The sequence below is a fragment of the Aedes aegypti genome, chromosome 2 (genome assembly GCF_002204515.2).
Source record: "Aedes aegypti strain LVP_AGWG chromosome 2, AaegL5.0 Primary Assembly, whole genome shotgun sequence".
NCBI lineage: Eukaryota > Metazoa > Arthropoda > Insecta > Diptera > Culicidae > Aedes > Aedes aegypti.
The window spans coordinates 387,459,872-387,481,460 of record NC_035108.1 but is presented as its reverse complement, the minus strand read 5'-3'; the positions used below and the strand labels follow the sequence as shown (position 1 = coordinate 387,481,460).

The following is a 21,589-nucleotide window of genomic DNA, read 5'->3' as shown; positions in this document are numbered from 1 at the left end:
ATATACAGCTGTTCGGCTTTTGTTTCAAAAGTGTCCGGATTTAAGGACAAGACATGCTACATTCTTTTCTTTTCCTATGAAATTTAAGATTCTTTCGTGAAAACACTTAAAAGTTTTCACGAAAGAATCTTAAATTTCATAGGAAAATTTATCGTTTTAATAAATATCAGATATAAAAGTTTGTGTTACATAACGTTACATAACTTTAAAAATTGATGAAGGAAACATGATGAAAACAGTGTTCAATCATTTGACGCTGCTTAAGTGTCCGGATATTGATGCAGAACGGTATGATTGAGCCCTGCATAAGAGGTAAAATACCTCAAATAATATCTCATGCATATTCTACAAACACCAAACTGATAATTAGATCAGGTTTTGTAATACCTAAATAATACATAAAGGATTTTCATAATATGAATATATTATAATATGAAAATCATTTTTTTAATAGTAGTTCAATACCTCCAGCATTCCTCAATAGCTATCGAATACCGAAATAAAGTATTTTCAATTGTTTTAAACATTTTTTTTCGTCGAGATGAGCCAGCCTCGGGCTGCAAACTCGTTAATAAAGATAATAATAATTAATTTTTTTCCAATACCATAAAATGTGATATTGACAACTGAACAATACCCAATTTAGGTATGATACTAAAATATGGTATGCATTGATTATTGCAAGTTGTTCCTCCTCGGGTAGGATACTGTCTTCTAAGGAAACACCGACCCTACCATTATTTAGTCGATTCGTGCCTATAAACATGAAATGACTAACTCTGCTTCTGCTAAATAAACAGCCCACCCTATTCCAAGTTTTCCCAAAACGTCACACGCTTTCACTCGAACAGGAGCCCACCACATCCTTGCTCACAACACAACCCTCCCAGCAAGGCTCTTTCTCATTCTCGACAGTGAGCACCGATTTTCTCACACTCACCGAGCAATTTTCCCGCATGCTTCCACCGCTGACTGTGGTGTGGTGTGAGTGAACCGTGAGTGAGAACATTCTGCAGCAGCCTTTGCAGTTTTCACCAGGCAGACCACCAACTCAGCAGGAGCTGTCATTCCATTCCAGCACAGATAGTTTTTCCCTCACCACAGGTTGGGCAGTTCGTATCCTTATTCCAATCGGTAGGCGCTCTGACTCTGCTGGCAAGCCTTGTGTAATCGTTACACAACCTCAGAGGTTGAACTTCTCGGTCTCGGTGTTTCCTGTGCAGTAAAGTTAAGTTCTGTGTTTCGAGGAACAAAACGGTGCTAAGTTTTCCTGTGATTGAAGTGTAATTTACGGGTGCAAAAGCTTCCACGAGCCGGACTCCGATAAGAACGAATCGAATCCGCACTTCTTCTAGATCCCAAGGTAAATATCCGTATCAGTAGTTTTGTAAAGTTTGTGAGCTGGTGTGCCATTTTTACTTCTGCTGTGTCTCGGGGCCTCTTGTGGGCCATGTGCTAGATAAGCAAGGAGCGAATTACCTTCGCCATCGCGGGAGGATTAGCTTCCTGGTTGAAATTGGTGCAGTATTGTGTAATTTTCGCTATTAGCAGAGTTTTTGCGCTTTAGTGGTGTACAGTTTTTGCTCCCCTACGATAAACTTGAATCGAATTTTCCACCCTCTCACTAATAGTGATTGTGCTGCAAATTGTGCTCCAGTTCAAAAGTAGAACGACATTCGATTTAATATCCATAGGCCTTTATTAGGGATTCGATTTTTCAAGCCCCCCACCGGAAAAAACCTTTAGTCACGATGGCAGGCAGGCGTTACATAAGAATCAGTCGCAGTCGGTAGACTACCGTCAAACGGGGTACCTTGCGACACTTTTCTACTTCAAACCTCTGTAGACGACAGTTCAAAAGTTCAAAGCTAATTGAAATCAGTCGGTTGAGATATGTGAGATTTGCTAAAGCGCAAAACGAGAAACAACACCCTTAATTACACTTAAACCTGTCTTCACATACCACAAGTCAGAAATCGAAACGAACGATTGCGAAAAATCTACTTAACATCTTGAGAAACATAAGTTTTGTATCCTATCGGTGTGTTGCAAGTTCCCCTGTTGTAGCAAGCTAACCCGTTTGACGGTAGCTCACACACATTCCATCAGCAGAAGCATACCACCCCCGCACTACTCCAAAAACGGGTTGAACTTCAAGTCCTTGGCACCCCATTTCCCTCCCTTTGCATTTGGGAGGCGGTGGTTTCTCCGATTCGGGAGGTCAAACTTGCCACTTTTGGATGTACAAATTTGTTTGACGTAAAAAGTGTCTGTTACATACATATACGACAAAATTCTCCGTAAGAGGAAAAAGGATACATTTCTAGCATGACAGGCTCTCGATGTGAGCCCATGCAGCAGAACGCTATCAGGCATCACTACTACAGGCGCGCATGTCGTGTCCTTTATGCTTGTTTTCCCTTTGGCATGACAGTTCGTGGAACGTGACTTGAACATTCGATGTGTTTTGATGTCCATTTGAATTCTTTAGCAGATGAGAGGGGTGGTTGCAAAGCACGTGAGAATCCAACAACTAGGAGGATCGAAACTAGTTGATTTAATTTGTTGAACTGTTTTTTCGAAAGATGAAAGCTGCTAATTGAGTGATTGAGGGAGTTTTTTTTACTGTGGACGTGCACGAATGTGGATTGCTTCTCAATGGGGTTTCCCAGGGAGTTGTGTGAAGTACCGTGATGATGTTAAATGGTTACATAACTTTCGATTGATGCCAATCAAATATCGTGCGTTTTGTCTTAAAATGCCCTCAATATGATTTTTTAAACTTCAATTCCTGTCTAGAATCAATGCTTGATAGTTAACTTCACCTACCCAACTTTTTGGAACCCCTCTCATCGTGACAACATGTCTATTTGAAGATTTAATATTAAGAGCGGATCAAATTTGTTACACGTAAAAGTTGATGAGAGGTAGATTTTCCATGGCGGAATCCGAACTGTTCATTGGCAAAAAACGAATTTTTGTTGATGTGGACCATCATTCTGCTCAAAACGACCTTCTCAAAAAGTTTACTGATGGAGGAAAGCAAACTAATTGTAAGATAGCTAGAAGCTTCTGCAGGATTTTTTTCTGGTTATAAAATTGGTACAACCTTAGCAGTTTTCCATTTGTCAGGGAAATATGCTGATTGAAAACATTTGTTAAATATATCAACTAAGAATGATAAGCTGCTTTCTGGAAGTTTCTTGATGAGGATGGAGAAAATTCCATCATCGCCAGGAGCTTTTATATTTTTGATTTTTTCAATAATAGTCTCACTTCATCCAAATCCGTCTCCCAGGAATTTTCAAAAACGTTCTCTTGATTGAGAATATTTTCGAAGTCCTGAGTAACTTTATTTTCAATTGGACTAGTAAGTCCTAAATTAAAATTTTGCGCGCTTTCAAACTGCATAGCAAGTTTTTGAGCTTTTTCGCAATTAGTTAGTAATAATTTGTTTTCCTCTTTCAATGCCGGTATCGGCTTCTGAGGTTTATTCAAAATTTTAGATAATTTCCAAAAGGGCTTAGAGCCAGGGTCCAATTGAGAAATTTTATTTTCAAAAAAATTTGTTTCCTAATTGTGAAAAACGTTTCTTTCTGCAAATCCTGCCATATAATTTTCATAGCAGGATCGCGAGTGCGTTGAAATTGCCTACTCCTCATGTTTTTAAGGCGGATCAAGAGTTTAAGATCATCGTCTAAAATCACGGATTCAAATTTTGGAATTGCAATGCTCCTGGCTTCAACTATAGAATTTGTTAAAGTTTTGTTTGTAATGAAATGCCAACATCAAGATTACGATCGCTATATGTATCATATGTATTCCAGTCGGCACGAAAATAATTGAATGTGGAGCTGATTACTAATTGGACTTATCAAATGACGGTTTTTAAGAATTTCTTTTCAAAATTGCGTCAAGCTGCCATTCGGAAATTAAGAGTTTGCAGATGGTCTTAAGGTGGAGTCTTATATTTCCACATTTGTAAAATCTCGTATCAGATACGCTATTGAGGCAACTCAATTATAGTGGTTTTCCAACTCAAGAATTTGCTGACGACTATCTAGCTTTGATGGTATTTTTGACCTGATGCAGATAATCGAGAGTTGGTGTCACTAATATTGTTTATCAAAAAACACGAATAAAATATTTATTGTCTTTTTTACGGAAAAAGGAAACCGCGTTGGAATGTGACCTTTACGTGTTCTTTGCTTTGCGATTTATGTGATTGAACAGATTTAGTCGGAATCATTAAAGATTCCAAACTTTCCTGGACACCTCACATTAATTTCAGATTTAAAAAAGCTTGCATGGCCTTTGGTCATGCCGGCGAACCTTTGGTAATACTTGGTGCCTCAAACCCAAGTACAGGTATGTTCCGTTTTTATCAACACGATCGGCAATTTTCAGTTGACAAAAACGGAACCGTGGCAAAAACTGAATAATTTTCTTAGACAAAATATTTTACAAATTTGAACAGAAAATTGATGTTTTGTCAGGATAATATACATGATCATCATATTTATGCACAGCATTGATGTTTGGGAGCAGTGAGGAGCATTTAGATTGTTCATTCTTCTAGGTCCATATTGAAAGTTGATTGCATACCTACTCCTATCAATCAATATGATTTTGTAATAAATCATCAATAGTTCTAGTTTTCTTGGTGAGAATTTTAATAAATGTAACATAGAATATTAGAATGATATTCACATAAATGTCCTTTGCATCATAAGTTTCGTCATAATTGTAAAACTAACTACAAGGAAGAGTGTCAAGCTGATCATTATTTCTTTTTTCAAGAAATATTAAACAAGAAACAATATATTTTTCTACTTTTCATCCTCATCCTTCTGATTCTTCTTCTTCTTTATGACATTATATCTCAAATGAGAAAGAGCCTTCTGCTCATATTGGTGTTCTTATCACTTCCGCAGTTGTTAACTGAGAGCTTTTTTTGCCGAAAAACATTGTTTGCCTTTTTGTTCACATCCGATTGGCGATTAAGTGTGGAGTTATGTTGCGAAAGTTTTGCAAACTGAAATGAATATTTACGGTTTCCTGTGCTTTGAATTACCAAAATCTTTTCAGTAAAATAATGGTAGGGATCTTTCTTCTAAAGCTGGTTCTACCAAATTTGACAGGGATGCACTAACCGCCAATCTACAACAGCGCCACCATCGTCTTTTAGCTTTACGTTAGATCACGAATAGACTGGCAATAAACTAACCTAAAGCTCTAATTTTTCGTTGATTAAAAAAATATTAAATTCCAGTGATCCCGTCTAATTTCATTTTGCCATTAAGTAGGCTGCTGAAAAATGGCATGCAATTTCCCATACAAAACGGCAGATTAGCTTTCAGTTGTTTTTCCAGTTATTCCAGATATTTTTTCAGATCGTTTCCTTTACTCAAACACGTCGGAACACGTGATGAATGCAACAGTGAAATAATCATGTTAATCTTTTAGCCCGTTAGGCCATTTCGTGACATACAAACACCATTCCATTTTTATTTATATGTAGAAGTTCATCAAAAACACAAAATTGTGTACACTCTAGAACAAACGTCACCAAATTAGAACTTTTTGTGCATCTCTTATAAAAAAGAACTGAACATATATGGGATCGTCCATTAATCTCGTAAAAGGTTATGGGGGTAGGGGGGTTTGAGATATCTTACATGTCATACAAATTATTTTTGATTTTCATACAAAAAAATCATACCATAGAGGGATGAGGTCGAAAAACCGCCGAAATTATCTTACGGTTCAATGGACAGCTCATAGGTCTAACAAATTTACATAGAAAATTCTTTGATGCCATGTCATATAAGAAAAGGAGAGGTCTCTGCAACTCTCTTAAGCACGTAATCAACTATTCTAAAACCTCGATTTACGAAGTCTTTTTTTACGCATCCCCAATTTAAGTCACTTTTTTTAAGAAGTAAACTCAATTTACGTCGCAGTGCGTAAATTGAGTTTAGACAATTATGTGAGAAATTATGTAATGGATTGACTTCCGTTTGGGGAAAACCGTTGGAAACCCATTCAATATAAGTATTTTAGGAACGTTCACGACGTGGGGTTGACGAAAATCGATGTCCGACGCCATTTTGGAATCCAAATGGTGACCTCTGGATTGATAAAATCGTTGGAAACTCATGCAGTATGGGTATTTTAGGAACGGGCACGACGAGAAGATGACAAAAATCGATGTCCGACGCCATTTTGGAATCCAAGATGGCGGCCTACGTTTGGAGAAAATTGTTGACGAAAATCGATGTCTGACGCCTTTAAATTCAATTCACCAAAACCTCTATTAGCGAAGTCTGTTTTTACGCAAATTTAATTGACGTCTCTTGTTTTACGAACTAAATTCATGAACATCAGTACAGATCCGTACATTGATCCATTTCCTTATATTAAGGCGAAGTAGGCCGTCATTGAAATTTGTACTGGGCATCGATGATTGTGGCCAATCAGTCTCAATCAGTGAAAATGTATCAGCATACTTTCTGTATGTAAGCGCAAGTATTGATACTTTTATGAATCAATATTACTACTTAAGATGACTGAGTTTTATCACTTTCAAATTGCAATCAGCAAAATCAACATGGCAACCAAATCGAACGACGGGCTACTCAGCCTTAAGAGTTTAGATTTAATATTACAAATAAGTAGCACAAATGTACAACTACTTACGTTTGTAGATACTCAGGCCTATATACCGTGGAGTCGTTGGAAATACAAAAACATCGACACAACTCAATACAACACTTCGTTTGCTAATATGGATAGTAAGAGGCCTTTGCAATATTGAAGAACTTCTATTCATGATTGGTTACGCTTGTATATCCTAATGCCCATATTCGATAGAGATCTTATCCGCACAAATTAATACAATACACCGTTTACCCATAGGAATGGTAAGGGGCCTTTGGAGTATTTGAAAACTATCTTCCAATCACTTATTATGGCCGTAGATCCCAAGGCCTATATTCAATGGAGTCCTTTGAGGACCAAAACCATTCGTATAAATCAATAAAATATTCCGATGAGTTAAATGAATGGTTAAGAGATTATGCCATATTAAAAAAAAACTACCTGTAGATCATTGATCACGTTTGTAGATTCAAAGGCCTATATTCAATTAAGTCTTTGGAGGACCTATTATATCGATACAAAGTATAACAATACTCCTTTAATTGCTACATATAGATAAGGGCCTGTGCCATATCAAAAAAGCATCTATTGATAATTGGTTACGCTTGTAGATCCTAAGACCGATTTATATCTTGGAGGACCTAGAACATCCACACAAATTAATACAATACACTGTTTACTCACACGAATGGCTAGGGGCCTGTGGAGTATTAAGAACCCAATGTACTAATAATATGTTAATGATGTCAAAAGAGCATATTTTCTCTAAATAATATAAAATAATTCCACACAAATAAACTCCAAACTGCAAAACCTCGTTCTACAAACTGAGCTCCCTCTTTTTACGCACTGATTCAATTTACGCACCAACTCAATTTACGCACCCCCGATCTAGTTCATAAATTGAGGTTACAGTGTAATCACAAATTCCGGTTGTTGCTAGGACGTGGTCAGAGCAACTCTCGATTGCTGAAGAATGGGTCAATCTTGTCTAACAGACCATGCTAAGTTTGAAAACTCAAAAAGTCAAAACTTTTTGAATCGTATATGACTTGACACCTACCATGTATCGTAGGTGCTCAACATTAACATAATATCAAATATTGAACTCTGTAGCTATTGAAAAGCATTTAAATTGCTTCAAAATAAGTATTTAGTTTGTATTCTCAGAATAAAAAAATAAATTTTGTGTGTTGATTAAAACTGAATAATTTGTTGACGAAATCGGAACGTGACAAAATCGGAGCGTGACAAAATCGGAACGTGATTAAAACGGAACATACATCAAAAGGATTTACACTACAGTTTTTCGACCAATTCCCTACACGAGAAGAGTGGAAGTCTGGTTATTTGGAATGAAGTGTATCAAACAATATACATAATATGTAACACTGATGGCTCCCTTCGTGAAGGTAGGACTGGTGCTTGTGTATATTCTCGTGAGCTAAGGCTGAATCAGTTTTACTTACTTGGTAGACAGTGCAATCAGCACTTAAACAGCGCATAATTAGTAAATTTATATACCTACTTCTGTTCAGATAGTCAGGCTCCTATAAAAGCTTTTGATTCGGCCTATTCAAAGTCGAAGCTTGTTACCGCTTGTCGAACTCAAACTGAACTGAGTCAACTCTGTTGACCTTGTATGCCTCACTTTAAAATGTAGCTGATAATCGATTTCTCACAGAAAATTCTTATTGCAATAGCATTTTCGACGCATTGTGATGACGTACGTCATTTTCACCGAAGTACAATCCCCTTAGATTGACAGTGACATGCTCAAGAAATGAACTTCTCCAGCATTAAATTCACGTTAAACCACAAAGGTAAAACACGTCGCATAAACTATATACATACATGTATATTAGCACTTCGCTTCCATCCAAAGCCGTCAGACATAACGCGCATATGACAAGTGACACAATGGGTAAACAACAGAAGAGTGGGGCGGTTTACACAGCCCCGCTAGGAAATTATTTACTTTGTTACTTGGCACTTGAATGACTATACTCGTCCATATAGCCCCACATATGATAATATGCGACACATCGCTTTGAGGTCGCAATAAACTGATTGTAAGCAACCACCATGACTCAAAGAACCGGGGAGTCCATTCACCGACTTCGACCCCAAACGCGATGCGATGTGACAAAGATCTCAACTTCTACTTCCGTTCGTGTTCGGAATATATTTTACATTAAATTACCATTACGTCATTTGGTGCGCCTCTCCGCTGCTGCAGTAGTGGCGAATTGTTTTCCGTGGTTGATGCCTACCCTTTTTCTTTCCGAGCCGTTGTTGTTTGCATGTGCACTGCTACTGCAGCAAATGACCTACAACCTATACTGAGTCGGGTAGATTGGGGCCAAAGTTCGAGTGGGGTAAAAGGAGAGCATTGAAATTGTACGTTATAACTCAGCTTTTCGAAAAACTAACATTTTTGGGTACATTTAAGTAACCCTGTTTTGGGAAAAATTTTGATTGAAATAAAGTGTATATCATTTCATGGCTGGTAAAAGTTATTGCTGCCATGAAAGTATCGATATTTCGTGTTTCAGTCAGTGAACTTTTGCCCCGCTCTAGTTTAGAACACTTCCTAGACCGGAGGCAAGTTCGTTCAAGACAATTATTTCGAAAACTGTTATAATTAGAAATGACTAAATATTATGACACAAGTTTGGTCAGCAAAGACCAAACAGTTTGTCTGGATTTATTTATTATACAACTAAGGTCGAAGTTTTGCCCCATTTTACTCTACCCAACAACAGAATGGCTTGATCCATAATTTTATTCGCTTATTTCACTAACGACTCTTTCTCGTGGCCGCAGACTGTCCCGGTTGGCAGAGTCACACACAGTTGAACTTTGAGGAAAAATAAAGCTCATCATTTGACAAAGTGACTTGTGCTATGGCTAGGTTTTCAGATACTGGAGTAGTGAATCTTTATCGCTTTACTGTGGGGAACCTTAAGATTGTAGTGCAATGTAATATAGTTGCCGTTGTCTCTTTCCCATGTACAGCGCAGTGATGCACAATATGGCTTACGGAAACACGACATTCTCGCTGACACTGAGTTAAACAAATAAATAAGCCATAAATCCATTTGTATTATGGCTGGTGTATCCACTGCAAGATGTGGTGTTGGACAGTATTCGAATGAAATGCTCGTTCTTTGAATGGTGAAGAGGAAGAGCTGTTTAATTTTCTAAATTTGAAAGGAGCAAATCTTTTAAGTACCCATTGAATCGATTCCTTAATTACGATACTGCGAGCCGCAGACTCTTAACCTATACTTATTTCGTCCGTAGACATGCTTTGTCCACACATCCGGGGAATATGTATTGAATGAACATTCTGAAACTTCTTCATAAGAAGAAGTAAAGTCACTATTAGGTAAGCGAATTTCGTTCACTTGGAAATCCGTAGATATTGCAAGGATTTTGTTCAGCCGACTAACTTCACTACAAACATCTGTACAAAGGTTTTCCGGCCGGATCGTTCAGCATAACGAAGAGCCTTCTTGTAAGCCTTGCGAGCCAACTTGAAAGACTCTGCTCCAACTGAACGGAGTCTGTTCCAACTTCTTCTACGTTTTTTCCTGAGTCTAGTCAGATTGGATTCCCACCATCGGGTACCTCTTGTAGTCTTCACCGACCGCAGATGAAATGCTTCTTCAAAAACTTCCATAATGTAGGATGTTGTAGTACCAACGACATCACCAAAACCACTTGGATTTTCAATGGACGGAGAATATCCATGAAATTTGGTCGCGACGCAAAGCCTGCGCAGTTACATTTGAATGTTCAAAGAATATGTAGCGATGATCAAATAATGATTCCTCATCTGATACATGTTAATTCTTCAACTCGTGGCTGATTCTATTCGAGCAGAGCGTTATGTCTAAATCTTCTTCTCTATTGGATACCATGAAGGTCGAGCGAATGCCTATATTAAGTAATCCTAGTTCTGTACTACTTAAGTATTCTATCAGACTGGAGCCTCTCACATTGATATCTGAGCTGTCCCAGATGATGTGATGAGCTTTGGAACTACTGCCCACAATCAGCGGAAGGCTTTTTGTTACGCAGTGTACGACAACTCGTTTGAAATCATCCGTTGAGGATGGTTCATCATGTGGTAAATAAACCGCACAACAGACGTATTCCTATTGAGGTCACCAACAGAAACATCAATTGTGACACAGCACATTCATCTCTAGTTGTTAACTCAGAAATGAGTGTAGCAACGATTGCTTTATTAACGAACACGCATGCGCGGGGCATGGGGCGCGAGTTTGCCATTTTAAGTTTACTAAGAGTAGCAAAAACTGGGTCCGCAAGTTATCTAGATAGAAGTTTCCCTTACGAAATTAATATTTTTGAACGAGCGCCAATTGTACTGTACCATTTTGCATGAGTCTGCAACGATTAATAGTTGCTGTTCTTCTATGCTGGAGATTGATCTGAGCTATCCTAACCATAGCCACTACCCAAACAAGGCGGGATTAAGCTTTTTGCAATCTCAGCACGAAAAAAAAAAACAGATCGGTATCTATTTAAAGTCGCTAGAGACGAAAAAGCACAGAATACACTGTGTAAAATGCATAATGCGAATCCATATAGGTGATAATTTAAACTAAATAACATATTCATAATCCCACCCTTATTTAGCCTCAGGCTAGAGACTGAAGAATGGCAGCCGATTATCTCGGAGAAAACAAGGTCACCGGCGCCATTGCCCCAGGTAGCACAGAAAGGGCACAATACTGCAGAGGGCGCCCTAGTACTCCACAGGCTCCGTTTGTGGTTTGGTTTTATTTAGACCGCCTTAACCAGTCATCCCTAGGCATGGTACGCATCACACCATAAATTTGGGGTCACCTGTAAGATGGACTTTTACCGCCAGAACAGACAGTCCGTAGTGTTAATGTTTAGCCCATTTGTAACAAAAATTTATTAGATCCCAAAATGAAAATGAGCATGGCAAGTTAAATACATTTTGGAGGACACTAGGATTGGCGATGTACGGGGTTCCTTATTTTTATATTGATAGGTGATGAGTAGTTTTACGGATCTGGGCAAACCGTGGGTTAGTTTTGTAAATAATATTTCTTGTTGTTCAGTATACCGCACGCATGATATGGTACCGAGTCTCCTCGTAGATAAATGCGGCCCTGATGAAGATTCTTAAGTAGGCCCAGGTTCCTATTTTGAAGATGTTGATTGGTTTTTGGATAAGCTCCAGGTATTTCTTCTCCGTTTTTGTAATGAGTTGTACCAATGATTCCTCCTGTCACTTTTTCTGATAGAAAGCTTAAGGAAGTATTTTGATGATTCCTCGACGAGTTTCATTGAAAAATTTCTTAGTGATTTCTCCATGTAATTTCTTGTAAATCACCATTCTATCAGCTTATTGTATTATCCAAAAGTTGCTACAACGTTCAGCTGAGTTTGTCCTCCGGTGACCTTCAGTAGCTTATCAATGTATCTGGTAAATTGTTGTGGTAATTCATATGCGATGGATTTCACCAACAATTTGTTTTCAAACATATTCAGTGATTCTTCAAAAATTACGTTGAAAAATAGCGAGTACACTTTCGAGAACTGTTATGAAAATGTTTCAGGAATTCGAACAATTTTTCACTGGATTTCTTTTAGAATCAACAACAGCAACCATTTCAGGAAACTTCTTCAAGTGCTTTTATGTAGAAACTTTACAGAATACTCTAGCGCTGCCATCAGGCTTTTTTTCTGATAATTTCGTAAAGATTTGCTTTAAAAATAACAGTAAATATAGCTATAAATCTATCTGGTGTACGTATATGGACATCTCTTTAATTTTTTAAGGTGTTTTCCATGCCGCGGAGATTACGAAAATTTTCCCCTGATTTTTCAATGATTCTCCTTGAATTCCTACAGGAATTAGTGGAGGATTTTTTTAAAGAATTCTTCTAATCTTTCAGGAGCTCACAGGAATTTTTTCCACAAGTTTCTCACGTAATTTGATAAAGAATTTTTAGATTTCAATAGATTTCCATACAAATATGTTGTACTTATCGGCATGATTTTAAAGTATTTTCTATTTTGTTTGTCTTAAAACTTCATCAAATATGAATTATTTAATCAAGCATTTCAGCTTGATTTCCTCTTAGAATTGCTTGGAAAACACTTTTGTACACGCTCAAGTTGTAAAGCGTACGACAAATGATACGGTGTCCAGACAGGAGCTGCATACTCTAAAATACTTCGCACCAGGGCGCAGAACAGCGTCTTCAGAGCGTAGAAGTCTGTGAACTCCGATGCATATCGACGAATGAACCCTAGAACCGACCACGCTTTTGCGGTTATGGTTGAGATGTGCTTGTTGAATCGGAGCTTAGAGTCGATAGTTACTCCAAGATTGCTAATGGATTGGACTCGATTATCCATTCATATTTTTCAAGATCCTTTTTTTATTCTCTGTTCGGATGAGCCACTGCGACCATTATTTAGATCTATTGTGTCTCAGCGAACGCGTGCTCTTTAATAAACATAATCGATTTAATTTCGGATGAACCAAATCGGTAATACTGATATTTGACAATGCAATGGAACTCTAGCCCCATTCTTGTGCCACTTTTAGAATACTTAAAAAGAGACTTTGTACTAGCATCAGAACCGAATCAAGCTAGAAAATTTGTTTAGTAATCAAAATTCACGTGAGTCCTTGAATTACCAGTACTTAACAATTCTTGCTGAGTTGTTATCCTGGCTTCAAGTGTAGTCTCGGGACTGACCAACTCCGGGTCTTCAACCGTCTGTTAGGTAGGATAGATTCAATTTTAGAAACTGTTGTCAGTAACAAGGGCTTTGTACCGCAAATCCTTCAATTACCAGAGCATATTACCCTAGCCCGACAAACAAGATGAGACTAGGGTTCAGAATGGTAGATCTTAACCCGTAACGCACCCCGAAAAGGTGATCTACCCGCATTACGGGTGAGAAGATCCTTAAAAAAGCCATATTGAAACTTCTGAGGCATTTTTTTTAATTCCATGAGATGTCACTTCGTCTATGTATAGGAAAAGATTTTTTTACCTTTAAATTGCGAAATTTTCTTCAAAATGCTAAACGTTATAAAAGAGATGTTGAATTAGAGTTTTTTTATTTGGGGGCCACCAAAATTTACCCCACATCGGGCCCCCAAAACTCTAGGTAAGCCTCTGGGTACATTTGATGTGAGCGTGAATCTTTTTGGTCATGGTCCGAGTCCGTAATTGGCCCGACTTACACAAACCATGCGCCTCCCTATTTCACGACAAAGTTATTAACAGTCGTCAACAAAGAGCCATGGTAGGTAAACTTATCCACCATTTAGATCATAATGTCTATCGTAACACTGCTTCACAGGCGAATTGAAACGAACTGGAGTATTCGCCTAGTATCTTCATATAGTTTTACACAGCAATCCTAGTTTGCAGATTCTTGTAAGTTTTCCCGGAAAGCTGCCCACGATTTTTTCGTTGAATAGAATCTTGGGTAATATTATCGTACCGTTAAGTCACCAGTCACCGTGCGGCCTCCATTCACCGTGCACATATACAAATTCCTACAGAATATTCATACAATTTTCACAAATTATTTTTTTGTCAGTAAAATAATATAAAACTGATAAAATGAAGTAGTTCTTGTCACAAAACATTTTGAAAAACCTAGTTTAGGTAGTCAAAATCATGTGAATTCTGTTTAATAATGGGATTTTTTGACACTCTTAGTAGAAACGCCAAAAATTCACATTTTTCATTTTAACATTAGAGTATCATTTTTTTCATAATTTCAACAAGTTTTCGCTGTTGATACTTCTAGTAGGATGTATTTCATCGTATGAACCATGAGATTTTGTGCAAATAAGATTTTGTTATTGTGTTTCAGTCGAAACACAAATGCACGGTGTATGGACCCTTTTCCATATATATGGTTCCTATTACCGTGCATTAGTATAAAAGGCTTGAAATTATTGGGTAATGTTGGATTTATTGTTATGTCGGGATTTAACTACTTCATATTTAGTTTTTGAGCAAATATGAAATGGTTTGGACAACACAGTCAAACTTCCTATAACGACTTTGATGAAAACAATGATTTAGCCATTTTTTCAACTTTATATGGCTTTTATTGTAAAATAAGACTTGAATAACCTTAAAAATGTGTGCACACACTATTAGCAACATATTTGCTCCACCAACAACGTTTCTTCAAGATACAAAATTAAATCATTATGAAAACTATACGCACGGTAAATGGTGCACCAGCGTGCACGGTGAATGGTGACATAGAACGGTACGAGGCGACCTTAGCATGACATTTATAAACATAATTTTTGAGTAGTTTTTTGTTATGTATGACTAATTTTAGATTTTCCCCTGAATTATGGTATAATTGCACGCTGCGTAGCGGTATTCTAGTTTGCTTTATATGATTTGGAAAAATTGTATAATTTTTTGAAGCGCAGATTTTTCTTAAATGCACGGTGAATGGTGGCTTGACGGTATACTGCTTTCAAATTGATAAAAAGGTGGTGGTTGTGGATCTGGAATTCAATGTATTTTTAAAGAATTTGCCGTACGGTATGGAGTTCTTTCTGTCAAAGTCTCAAAATTAGGATTCAAGTGTGTCTAGAGTTACCAACCACCCTGATTCAGCAGGACATGTCCTAACTTTGAGATTACTTATAGGCATCCTGATTTTTCATATTTCAAGTTTCGTCCTTCCTTTTCCTACCTGGCGAACACCATCGAACGTTACAGATAATTCGAATTAGTGAAAGCTATCCTAACACAAAAATACAGCAAGAATGTTCAAATGGCATCTATCTAAATATTCATGTTGAGTTTTGCGATATCTAACGTCTTCTGTTGCATAAAAAATTGGAATGCGTTTCACACTGTATATCAACACCTTCAGATTCAGTATACTGTCAATGGAATCATTTAAACTCGTACTACATCTCAAGTATTTGTATCAGAATGAAAGGGATCTCCGTAACCCTGATTATTAGTTTCAGCACAGATGGTAACAATCAAGGGAACATAACTATGTTTCCTATCTGCGTGCAAATTCCCTCCAAATTTTATCAAGCGATGCCCGACTACCTAACATCTCGCGTTCCACATCATGTCTAGTCACGATTTTCTGGTAAGATCCTTAACGAATGCTTCTTAGAATCGTGTGGAAAATACAGTCAGTTTTCAGGGGAAATCGTCGACGGATTTCTCGCAAAATGTTTAAAATGTTTGATTGATTTATTGTAGGACTCGAGTCATAAAGATCTTTATAAATTCCTGGCATTTCCTGGGATTTTTAGCGAATTCATTCGAGATCTTTTTGGAAACTTAACGGAAGCTTCTTTATGAAAATCCTTAAAAGATTATCAGCTGATTATCTGTAAAACCATGATTCTAGGAATGCTAGCGGGTCCAAGGCTTGTCTCTTTGGTATCTCATAAATCTCAGATTTCTGATAATTGTCTATTAAATTCTATAAAATATACTTGACAGCTTTTGACATTGTTGGTGTTTTTCCTTGCGAGATATTGATCAGACACTAGACTGTTTTTTTTTTAATCATCGGTAAATTGCTGACGATGTTATGTTACTGCAGGACTTCGAAAGATATTTAAATGAATATTCTGAGACCCTTGACAGATTCCTAAAGGATTCCTTTTGTGGGACTTCTAGCGAGACACTTGATGTAATTTTAAGCAATAGTCTGGCAAAGACGATTCCTACTGTGGTTTTCGAAAGACTTAAAATATTAACCTTGAAAAAATTCTTGTCAAACTCCCAGCAAAATCGTATTGGAGTTCTAGCGAGTTTTTAGCGACTTATGTGTTTTTATTTCGGTGGTCGAAACACCCCAGCGGTTTTCTGAAAAGTGATAGAGTATTGTGAATTTGTATCAGAATTTTCTCGTGATCCTTATATTACAAGTCCTCAACTTTTAACAACTAAAAAAACAATCTATGGAAATGCTGTTCGGAGTGCGAGTTATGTTCAGAATTTTAGCTAAATAGAACTTGCGGTCAGTTGTGAAAATTGCAAAATGTCCTGATTTTGAATCTCCAGGCGATGGTCACCCTAAGTGTGTCTGCGTACTCTTGCTCTAAGTTACTCTATATAGCTAATGCAGCATGTTTAATCGACTTTCATAACATCTGCTTTGCATACGTGTGCTTTAAATTCCTCATTAAATCTACCATCAATCAAAGGCGATGAAATTCATCGTTTTCTGGAATCAAAATAAGCTGCGATTGAAAAGCTGATAATCAATCGATGACTCATCTTGAGCAAAATAAAGCAGTAGCCAATTTTACTGATTATTTGTTGAGATAAGAATCAACATTTACAACCAATTGAATTCGCATCGGATTTATGGCTTGTGTAAATCATCACAATCAACAATAGTCAAGTATTGGGCTGAATGAATTTTAAAGCCACTACACTGCTCTTGATATTCACGCCGGTACGCCTTACATAACAACAGTGAAAATTGATATCACATTAGAGTTCATTATATTAACAGCTACGCTGACACTGGTTTGATGTATTGACCGAGAAGCCTCCTGCGAACCATTGATAGGCTGCTTTATTAATGTTCAAAGGAATGAGACATAAATGCTCCGAGCGGCAAGTAGCAGCAACGACGATGTTCAAGGGGAAAATAAATCGAACTCAAACCCCGCAATTTCAAGAGCACAAATCTGAAAAACCAGAATACTGATCACGCTGAAAATTAAATCGATTGGTCATTATCCAAGAGTGAACAATCGATCAAGTTTTCAACTTTAACGGATATCTGGTTCTCCAGATTTGTGCTCTAGAAAAATTTAGATGCGACTTAGATTTATCATTACCTTAACACCGATTCAAGGGTACAGAGCAGCTACCGTTTCGCAGCCTTCACCGAGTGGCACAGCAGTTGTAGTGGTGCGTTGGAGCCAGTGGAGTTGTTCTTGATTATATCTCGAGGGGTGTTTCCAACGAGGAATTACGCATTATTAATTGCCGCTGCAAGGGCGAGCTCGAAAGCAATCAAAGCATAAACTCGGTTATCACACGAGAGGTATGGATTGCTATCTGAGGGCTGTGTCCGAAGATTATAATCTAATAATCGAAATTGCCTTCGGAATGGAGGCATCTGTTGATTGGTGCGGAGATGACAATTTTAGCACCTTTAGCCAGATTAATAGTTTTGTTGGTAGCTGTCGTGTTTAAAAGAAAGATGACGGTTATATAATGGCCTCGACAGAAATCCAAAGGATTGAAGTCCGAAACGTGAGCACCATGCCAAAAACCGGATGCGGAAATTCTCGCACACCGGACACGCAACTAACTGACAGACAAATATTGAACGTGGTATAATATGCAGTCAAGTCCAGTTTAGTTCAACGGTGAATGGTAATTTAATATCGACGTTATGGCCGGGAACGAGGGCTAGAGGAAGAGCATTTCCGATTCGAACGATGTCGCTCCATATGCAAATGTTTATCTTGGTTCCTTCACTACCGAAGCATGAGCTTGAGCACTTTGTTTATCGCTTTGACCTGAATTGCCGCTCTCTGTCTGCCGCTAATCAAGTTGTGGACCAACTCGAACAAAGTGACTCTTAGATGCGACTTGTTGTTTTCAACTTGATTACCCACTTCTATATTAAAATTACTAAATCGCTGCTGCCGTCTGAGACAGATAATTGAGCCGTGAAGAATATTTCCACTGCACTGGCGACTATATTGACGTCCCACGGTCTCAGCAAATACTGCAATCAAGTGCGGGGCAATTGAAGTGTCTGATAGGAAAACTGGTTCCATTTGGCCCTCAGCAAATCCAACAGCGATTTGCTGTACAAAGCGCTCTGTATTTGGTATGGAATATGCCATCATCTAATACCTACATATGTTGCCACGTGCAGTTTGGAACAAAGCGACGTTACTCGATTCAGTGTAGAAATAGACGAGAGAAGTTGTGTTTCTGACGATGGCCCTATGAGATCAATTTCGTGCAAGAGATTTGAATTAGAAAGCATTGGATTCATGGAAAAAATATTTAGTTTTCAAACTCCTAAACAAATACCACAATACTGCGGAGCCGTTGTTATGCAAACATCTTACTTGATATAAAGCAACTTTTGGGGCTTGATGTCAAGCTCAAGTCAGCTTGAAGCAAATTAACTTGTTGCCCAGTCCAATGAAAAGGAAAATAGGCAGCTATGAAAAAAATGTGGTTTCAAATGACGAAAAAAGTTGATGTCTTATACGCATATGAAAGAAAGCAACCCCACTACATGCTCCACGCAGTCTATTATCTTTTGAGTTTTGATCCAGGTTTCAAAAAAGTTTTTGAAATAACTACCTTATGTATGTTTACATTTTTAATACTATATGTATTACAAAATTAACCAGCTCGTCCTCTTTACCATTTAGAGAACGAAGATTCCCCTTCAAAATATAAAACAAAACATTTTGATCCATTAGTTTAACGTTCTCTCAGAACAATTTTATTGATCAATTTGACACCAACTTGGACTGCTTCAGCCATAGTGGTGGGTTTGAACATTGCATTAATCATTTGGGCCTTCCTTAGCCGAGTGGTTAGAGTTCGCGTCTACAAAGCAAAGCCATGCTGAATGTGTCTGAGTTCAATTCCCGGTCGGTCCAGGGTCTTTTCGTAATAGAAATTTCCTTGACTTCCCTGGGCATAGAATATCATCGTACCTGCCACTTGATATACGAAGGTGATCTATATGCGTTAAGGAAATAGATTAGATAACTGAGGACTATTTTATAAGAATTTGTGAACTGCCAAACATGTCAAAAAATAATGTCAGGCGTAAATGAATGATCAATATCGGTATGTTTTATTTTTCAAAAATGGAAAACATTGGAAAAATTGTCTTCATATTTTCTTGCCATCACAAAAAAAAATCAATGGTTACGAACTATAAAAACACTACAAAGGAAAACAATTCTAATAGAATTCTCCTTCGAATCTGGCAGGAGTCTCATTCCAAACTATCATGCTACTCTATGGTAGAATGCGAGCGCCTGACTATCTCTTCTAAAGCACCATTTCCCATTTTGAAATTAAAATTATCGCCAAGGTGTCAACGCAACCTCAATTATTCATATCAGATGACAAACCAGACTGAAAATTCCTCCTCCCAACAAATGCCACGCCCAGAGGACTCCTTTCTCTGAATTGCCAACTAGCTTTCAGCAAATTTCGTCGTCGGACTGGCTCTGAACAACACCATCCGATAGGTATTTGTGCCGCAATTGCTTTGCGATGCCATCCATCCACTTCCTCCGTCATCGTGTCGCTTGCCAACACCAAATGGGAAAGGATAATTTTATGATAAGACAAATAATGTTCACCCATGACTAAGGGCGTTACCGAGGCTGCGAAGTACAAGGGGGTTACACTTGTCGACACGACTCCCAACTACCAATGATGGACAGATGTATGCATCTTCGTCAAAACGGAAAGCACCGTAATGTAAGGGTACCATCCCGTTAGGACCACTTATGCCAAAAATGATGAAGGATAACCTTTTCCCCCCCATCAGAATCAAACTCTCGTTTCGGAATGTGAAACGTCACTGCCCCACGTGGAAATGACGACTGACCATTAGGAAGCATATGAGCAAACGACTCGTACTTTGCCAGCTCTTGCGTGAATTCGTGGGATAATGGATAAATCTAATTCCATGCTGGCTGAACCAGGCAGCTTCTGCTGCTGACAAGCTGTTCAAACCAAGCCGTGCTCGATCCATTCGTTGGTTGGTTGGCCAATCGCGATCCGAACTTGAACGAATTTAATTAAGTCCGATTCCACGATGAGAGGACTCCCATTGTGGGTCTCTTCCCTTTTGTAGTGTATGTAGTGGTGGGTGTGGTTCAGGCACCATCTCGCGAATGGCAGTGACACGTGTGCTCGAGATTCATTTTACCTGGGTAGATAAATTGTCACAGGGGTACCTCCCGCAATTTGACCTGCGCGCCTTAATATATTTAATCGGCAATTTGAATATATTTTTGGCGTAAAAAATTGACGTTAGAGGAGTTCTGAAAAATGCCAGAAAATTATACAGTGAGATTCCGTTTTTGACATGTTCCATTTTTGGCACCCCCCGATTTTGGCAACTATATCATTAAAATTTATATTTTTTTTTCTAAATGTAATTGAGTCTTTAGTTAACGTCATTTGAAAAGCAGGTCACCGCATTCCAAAGCTCCATCTTCGTCGATATTCCCCGTAATCGTACAAACTGCTAATGATCAAGTGCGTGCTTATTTTATTCGAGATGTTCATATGTTCGCCACGTTTCGTTAAGCCATAAATCTCTATTAATATCTCAACTAGAGTTTCAAAATCTTTTCTTAGGCATTCTCACTTTGTGACCAGCCCACATAGGTCGCCGATAGGTGATGCAATCAATATTCTTCTTCAGCTTTAGAGCAGCTTGATTGAAGAAACCACAAACTTTCACACAAGAGCAACATAAAATAATATATAATTTAAACAGAGTTTTGATCACAAATACGTCTCGCCTTTATGGTTCACTGTTCTTGTTATTGCACAGAATTATATATATTGCGTATGAAGAAGCATAATAGAAATAAATCAAGCGAAAAGTCATGTCCCTCAACTTTCCATGGAATTTTATAAATTAAATTGCGTTTTTCAAGTAATTTTTATGAAGTATAAACAAAAAATCCATAAATTTGACTCAAGAAATGATTGACACAATAAGATTATTGAAGCGTGCGATGAGTACGATTGAGAGTGTTTTAGCTGTTTGTCTGTTGTATGTTATGTGTACTTTAAAAATGATGGTCCATATTCATTAAATTACAAAAGTTTCACACGAATTTCTTCATTTGGACTTCCAGAAGCTA

General features: G+C 37.9%; 1 protein-coding gene across 11 annotated transcripts in view; it reads left to right on the top strand.

The window, feature by feature from the left end:
- The window catches only part of LOC5564541 (protein NDRG3), a 162,987-nt gene that overhangs the window by 34,940 nt on the left and 106,458 nt on the right, over positions 1 to 21,589 (top strand). Inside the window, exon 1 of one of the 11 annotated variants that reach the window (XM_021846955.1) lies at positions 1,057 to 1,363. The exons of the other annotated variants lie outside the window; for them this stretch is intronic. The gene's annotated coding sequence lies outside the window, so the exon portion shown is untranslated. Of the gene's footprint in view, positions 1 to 1,056; positions 1,364 to 21,589 lie in introns of those variants that run through there. 11 annotated transcript variants of the gene reach the window in all.